At 43.8% G+C, this 7,422-nt stretch overlaps 2 protein-coding genes across 2 annotated transcripts in view; both read right to left on the bottom strand.

Annotated features, from left to right (window-relative positions):
- The window catches only part of SERTAD1 (SERTA domain containing 1), a 2,809-nt gene extending 2,637 nt beyond the window's left edge, over positions 1-172 (bottom strand). The window contains exon 1 of the mRNA XM_006759201.2: positions 32-172. The gene's annotated coding sequence lies outside the window, so the exon portion shown is untranslated. The remainder of the gene's footprint in view (positions 1-31) is intronic.
- A 2,069-nt stretch (positions 173-2,241) lies between these two features.
- Positions 2,242-7,422, bottom strand: part of SERTAD3 (SERTA domain containing 3) — an 11,388-nt gene continuing 6,207 nt past the window's right edge. Inside the window, exon 3 of the transcript XR_001513105.1 lies at positions 2,242-2,256. The gene's annotated coding sequence lies outside the window, so the exon portion shown is untranslated. The remainder of the gene's footprint in view (positions 2,257-7,422) is intronic.

The raw sequence follows: 7,422 nt of genomic DNA, 5'->3' as shown, positions 1-7,422 counted from the left end.
CTACCCAGACCCCTTCCCTTCATTTACATACCCAGTCACCAGCTGCCAATCAGAAGGAAAAGGGAGCCACCCGCAGCCAATCAGGAAGCGGCGGCGGCACCATCGCTCGCTGGCTCTCCTTCGGCGACCGGCGCCTGGGTCGGGAGACGCAGTTCTGACTCCGGCGCAGGACTCCCGGCGCCTGACTACTAATAGGGACCGCCCCCTCCCTGCGGACCGCCCTCCACCCGGGATTGGCCCTTCGGCGACGGGCGGAGCCTGTGGGCGGGTTCCAGGGAGGGGAGGTTGGCTTCAGGGCGCATGCCCTGGCGGCTGCAAGAGGGGAGGGGAGAGGGGGAGGCTGCTTGCCCTGGCAGTGACAGGGCGGGGTGTTTAGCCTTCCAAGGTGCGGACCCCTCACACCTGCCCTTGCACCTCCCAAACCCCGCAACTGAGCTTCTCGCGCACCCGGCCCAACAGGGGATCTACGCTCTAGGCCAGATCGGCCTCCGTTCAAATTCGAACTCACCACATGATGTGTGACCTTAGGAAGTCTTGACCGATCTGAGCCACATGAAGCCTGTTAAATGGGGATCTTCTTGCTTACCTCTTACAAAATTAAAATAAGATCGTGTCTATAAGAGCACTGTACCAGACTCAGCAACTGCTGGTAGAGGGAGTCAAAAGGCAGGAGTGGAAGGGGGCGGGGGATGCCACTGGAGTCACATATTAGGCTCCATTCCCTAAGTGTAACCTTGGGCAAAGGTTTTAATTCCTTAGAGTCTCGATTTCCTCATCTTTGTTAAAATGAGGGAAATAGCGTTGGGGCAGAGGATTGTTGTGGTTTAAGCAGAATAATTTGTGCAAAATGCTGAGTGGTGTGCATGTTTTTTTATTAGTGATAATGGTTGTTGTGGTAATAGCACGGGCACTTAATTCAAGTGGGGGACACTCAGGGTGGCATGTAGGTGACAGGAGTTTAATACTTGTCAGATAAACTGACAATGGGACTTAACTTCTTCAAGGAGCTCATTTGCTAACTCTTCTGGAGCTGTTGGGAAGAACTGTTAGTTGTGAATAACGCTCCTGGCAAAGTAAGCTTTCAAATATGCTAACTATATACTATGCAGCATTTTCTACAAGATATGGAAGCAATCTAGGTATCCATCAATAGACAAGTGGATAAACAGGATGTGGTACATATCCAACCTGTAGAGAAATTTTATGAGTTTATTTGAACCAAACTGAGGACATATGCCAGGAAGCAGGATCTCAAATCCTCTAGGGAATGACAGTTTGCGTTTCCTTTTGTACTAGTACATTTGGATTTAAAGAGAGAGCATAAGGAAGATTACATGAAGGAGGGGAAAAAGCAAGGCGGAGATTGGATTACAGGTTAGTTAGTTAACAATGTGCTCTCTTGAGGGTAGTTACACTTCAGAGGTGTCTGCAAAAGAGGCATTTCAAAGGTGTGTTAACCTAAACGCACAAGAACAACGGACAGGGCTGCTTAAGGCAAAGATAAACCTTTTATAGACCTGTGGTGTGACTACCCCCCATGACCTGTTCACTTTTTGTCACTGAACTTTGCCAGATTTATTATATAGCCCCCTTTTCATTTCCAGTTCCCCCTTTTGGTCATAAATCAATCCGAAGGACGCATTGATGAGCAACCATTTTGTTGGGTAGCGCGGTCTAACAGCGCTGGGAAGGCTCATTCCAGGAAGTTTCAATGTCCAAGTTGAATTGTTGAAATGGTGAACCTTTGGCAGTAGAGCAATGCCCCAACCATGAGGTGTGAATTGAGGCTGAATTTTCCCAAAAGGGAAGGGCAGGTAAACAGAAGGCACTCAGGTCTTATGTGCCTTTATTACAAAAATAATTTTGGCCCTGGCCAGTATGACTCAGTTGGTTGGGCACCATCCAGTGCAACAAAAGGTTGCCAGTTTGATTCCCTCAAGACAGCTGATTGATGTTTCTCTTTCTAAAATCAATTTTTATTTTTTATTCTTTTTTAAGGAATATTTTTCTCTTTTAATATAGTTTGATTTCAGAGAGGAGAGAGAGGGAGAGAGATAAAAACATCAATGATGAGAGAGAACCATTGATCAGCTGCCTCCTGCACGCCCCACACTGGGGATTTATTGAGCTGCAACCCGGGTATGTGCCCTGACCGGGAATCGAACCATGATCTCCTGGTTCTTAGGTTGGCATTCAACCACTGAGCCACACCAGCTGAGCATCATTTTTTAAATCCTAAAAAAAACACACACACACCTCTCGATCATTTCTTTTTTTTTAAGCATAAAAATAAAATAATTTTTTTCAGTTATTACCCACCAATAAAAGAAAGTTGCTGGAAGCCGGTCAATCCTTGCTGCTTGACACAGTCGCTGCAGGGAAGAAACATCTGCACAGCATATGTTTCAAGAGACCTGGCGCATATGGCATACTGTTCTTAATATGTTTGCTCCCCTTCTTAGAGATATGTGTTTTAACCAAGGTCACCTCTCTGAGAAAGGTTGTTTCCCCAGGTAGGGATTTTTCCCTGAAGTTAGGGAGGGAATAAAATCCCTTAGCTAAGTGCCAGGCGGGTAGTTAATCACTTTAACTACAAACAATCACACTTAAACTACATAATCTTTACTCCCTGGAATGGAGATAAGAAACGCCCTAACCTTTGTAATAGAAATTGACAGGATTAAAATCAACTGGTATAAATACAGATGTAACAAGACAATAAAGACAGAACCTGGCTGGAGATCCTGGACAGAACTTGGCTAGAGAACCTCGCTTTGATGATCACCTGAACTCTGCCTCTGTGTCCACACCTTTGGGAACCCCTGGACCTGCTAGGGCTGGACCCCAACAGAAAGTTAGGTTTACAGTTTTAGCTTTTGACACTAAGTGAACTGGGAGGCAAATTTACATCCATCAGATACAACTTTTTAAAGTTCAAGCTATAATGAAAGCTTGCAACATATCAGATATTGCTGTGTATTCTCTAGTGACAGAATACCAGCCATGGCTGACAGCAAGTAGAATTTATGAGGTGTTTTTAGTAGCAGGTGTTTTCTATATGTTGCTAGAAATCAAGAGGTTTATAAACATGTTACATTTCCAGAAATGAGTTAAAATACTTGAAAGTCTAAACACACTGACATAGGAGTACATATGTTACAATTTCAAGAGGAATCAATAGTTCACATGGACTGGTAAATAAAACTTCAGTTATTTCTGTAGCATGTCTGACCACCCTCTGAAATAAAAATGCCATTTAAAAATACTTGCCTCTGGGTAACAGGCATGTTTGTGAATATAGAATTATATTAGACATTAGGACCAGCACAAAACATGCTCAGCATCATGAGACCCAAAATACCAGCCCAAGTTATTGGACCATTTCTATCTAGTGAACTATCACGATCTGAGTTTTGCTGTCTGTCTCAATATACACAATGGACTATTACTCAGCCATAAAAAATAATGAAATCTTGAGATTTGCAATAGCATGGATAGACCTAGAGGGTATTATGCTAAGTAAAATAAGTCAGAGAAAAATAAGTACCATATGATTTCACTTATATATTGAATCTCAAAACAAAACAGAAACCCATGGATACAGAGAACAAATTGATGGTTACCAGATGGGAGGAGGGGTAGGATGGGCAAAAAAGGTAAAGGGGACTAAGAAATACAAACTGCCAGTTATAAAATTAGTCACAGGAGGTAAAGTATAGCGTAAGGAACATAGTCAATAATCCTGTAATCACTATGTATGGGGTCACCTATTGTGGTGATCATTTTGTAAGGTATATAAATATCTAATCACTATGTTGTACATTTTATTTATTTTTTTGTTAATATATTTTATTGATTTTTTACAGAGAGGAAGGGAGAGAGATAGAGAGTTAGAAACATCGATGAGAGAGAAACATCGATCAGCTGCCTCCTGCACATCCCCCACTGGGGATGTGCCCGCAACCCAGGTACATGCCCTTGACCGGAATCGAACCTGGGACCTTTCAGTCCGCAGGCCGACGCTCTATCCACTGAGCCAAACCGGTTTCGGCCATTTTAAATAATACAATATTGTATGTCAATGGTAACTGAAAATAAATTAGTTGATTTAAACCACGATTATCAATGGATGCTCAGAGCTTCGGGTGAAAGGTTAGTGGGGAGCGGGATCTAGGCAGGCGGCTCCGAAGCATCACTGCCCAGGTTCCTTGCTCACTGCAATGGAGGAAATGCCTTTTTATGATGCGGAGATGTGGTGCTCACCACTTTAATCAGGTAACGAGACTCTGCATGCATCACAGTGGGACGCCCCGACACTGGTGCCACCTGATGTGATGCATAGGAAGTACACAGCGTTCTCTGTGGAGTCTCCTGTTAGATTGCATAAACTGAGTCTCACCCAGCCTCCAGACCCAAACTTCAGCTTATAGGAAACAGGAACATAGTCAGGCAAATACAGAATGCAGGATTCAACTGGGCCAGCCCACCAAAAATTCAATTTTAAGAAAATACAAAAAGGGATTAATGAGATTGAGGAGGATGTTCCAGAATAAAAGGCACTATATAATTTGTTCCTTACAACCAAATGAGCATGTGAACCTTCACTGAATCCTGACTTGAGGCAGAGGGGAGGGGGAAACAACTATAAAAGATATTTTTGGGGAAATTGGAATATTGACTTATAGTACATCATATTACAAAATTTCCTTAGATGTGGAATAGTATTGTGGTTGGTAGGTGAGTGTCCTTAATCTCATTTTAAATTTTTTTTATTGATTGATTTAAGAGAGAGGAAGGGAGAGAAACGCCAATTTGTTGTTCCATCTATCCATGCATTCATTGGTTGATTCTTTTTTTTTTTAATACATTTTTATTGATTTTAGAGAGGAAGAGAGAGGAGGAGAGAGACAGAAACATCAATGATGAGAGAGAATCATTGATCGGCTGCACACCCCCAACTGGGGGTCATGTCTGTAACCTGGGCATGTGCCCTTGACCAGAATTGAGCCCGGGACCCTTCCATCAGCAGGCTGACACTCTATTTACTGAGCCAAACCAACTAGGACTCTTTTTTTAACTTTTAAAAAAATTATTGATTTTGAGAGAGAGAGAAAGAGAGAGAGACTGATTTGTTGTTCCGCCCATCCATGCATTCATTGCTTGATTCTTTTCTTTTTTTTTTTTAAAATATATTTTATTGATTTTTTTACAGAGAGGAAGGGAGAGAGATAGAGAGCTAGAAACATCGATGAGAGAGAAACATCGATCAGCTGCCTCCCGCACATCTCCCACTGGGGATGTGCCGCAACCCAGGTACATGCCCCTGACTGGAATCGAACCTGGGACCCTTCAGTCCACAGGCCAACGCTCTATCCACTGAGCCAAACCAGTTTCGGCTTGATTCTTTTTTTTAATAAAAAGATCTCTGTTGTTGAGGGTATTACAGATGTCTTTCTTTTTCCCCCCTTTACCCTGTCCCAAGCCTTCCCCACCCTATTGTGTGTCCATAGGTAATGCACATACAGTTAAACTATAACTGGCCTCCTTCCCACTTCCCTCTGAGATCCATCAGTTTGTTCCATGTTTCCGTGCCTCTGGTTCTATTTTATTCATCAGTTTATTTTGCTCATTAGATTTCTTGTTTATTTATCTTGATTTTTAGATTAAATTGTTGATAGATATGTATTTATTGCCATCTTATTGTTCATTTTCTTCTGCTTCTGCTTCTGCTTCTGCTTCTTCTTACTAACTGCTTTTCTCTTGCTGCTTTGAAGATCCTCCCTTTGTCTTTAACCTTTGGCATTTTAATTATGATGTGTCTTGGTGTGGGCCTCTTTGGGTTTCTCTTGTTTAGGACTCTGTGCCTCCTACACTTACAAGTCTATTATGTCTTTCGCCAGGTGTTTTCTATATGTTGCTAGGTAGGGAAAATTTTCTGTCATTATTTCTTCAAGTAGGTTTTCCAAACCTTGCTGTCTCTCTTCTCCTTCTGGTACCCCCATAATGCGAATGTTGGTACACTTGAAGTTGTCCCAGAGGCTCCTTACACTATCATTACTTGATTCTTATATGTGCCCTGACCTGGGATCGAACCCACAACCTTGATGTAAGGGGATAAGCTCAAACCAACTGAACTATGGGGCCAGGGCAAATGTGTCCTTAATCTTAAGAGATGCCTCCTGAGCTATTAGGGGTAGAGTGTCATGCAGTTTACTCTCCAGTGGTTCAGCAAAAGAAATGTATATATGCAGATAAAGAGAACTTAAAGTGTTAACAATGAAATCTAGATGCAAGGGTATTCAAGTGCTCTGAATACTTACTTTCTAAAAAAAATATTTTCGATGTGCTTGAAGATTTTCATAATAAAAGGAGGGTACAGCTCTAGCCAGTTTGGCTCAGTGGGTAGAGCGTCGGCCTGTGGACCGAAGGGACCTGGGTTTGATTCTGGTCAAGGTCATGTACCACGGTGGCAGGCTCCTCTCCCGCCTGGGCCTTAGTCAAGGATAAGTGCAGGAGGCAACCAATCGATGTGTCTCTCTAACATTAATGTTTCTCTCTGTCTCTTCCTCTCTGTTCCACTCTCTCTAAGAATCAATGGAAAAATATCCTCAGGTGAGGATTAAAAAAAGAAAAGAGGGTACAGTGCTACTTAGAACCAGACCCCCTCACAAGGCAAATTTTTATAGTTTTGCCCATAACCTATGTTTTTGGGTGGGGGAGGGAGGAAGCTCAGAGGCTTGCTCCAGGTCATATACTGAGGAAGAGCTCACAGGAGTCATTTGATTAACATGTATTTACTGAATACCTACTATGTGGTGAGCACTGTTGTTGATGATGGGGATACAGCACTGGGTAAGGCTCACAAGGTCTCACTTCTTATGGATTAGGAGAGCGGGTGGAGAGAGAAAGAAATATGAAAAGAGGGGACATGGAGGAGAGGCAGTGAGGCTCTGCGGGAAGCGTCTGTGCAAAAGCCTGGAAGTGGGAGTGTGCTTGCTGTTGGCCAGGCAGTGGGACCAGGGCAGCCGGGGTGTCCGCTGCCTGGAGGAGCAGACAAGTGTTCAGGCCCTTCAGAGCACTCTATGGACCTTTGTTTTTCCTTCTGAGCAGGATGAGAAGACCCTGAAGACGAATAAATGATTAAGATGATCTCTGCTTCCATTCAGTGACCTCAGGCAAATAAGATGGCTTTCATGGAGAGGCTGGGGAGACGTGTCTGTAGCCAGGTGGCCCGGGAGAGGGAGAGCCTCCCTGAGGCGGTGACCTTGGAGCTGAGACAGAAAGTGGAGAAGGAGCTAGGAATTCAAAGGGCTGGGGGAAGGGAGAAGGAGAGCGGTGGGGCCTTGAGAAATGAAACCAGAAGCGAAGTCACCGGGCCCTGCAGGCCTGGGAGGAGCCTCCGCCAGCTGGGGAGGGAGGGGA

Source organism: Myotis davidii, unplaced genomic scaffold (genome assembly GCF_000327345.1).
Source record: "Myotis davidii unplaced genomic scaffold, ASM32734v1 scaffold736, whole genome shotgun sequence".
NCBI classification, from domain to species: Eukaryota; Metazoa; Chordata; class Mammalia; order Chiroptera; family Vespertilionidae; genus Myotis; species Myotis davidii.
This window is presented reverse-complemented; position numbering and strand designations above follow the sequence as displayed.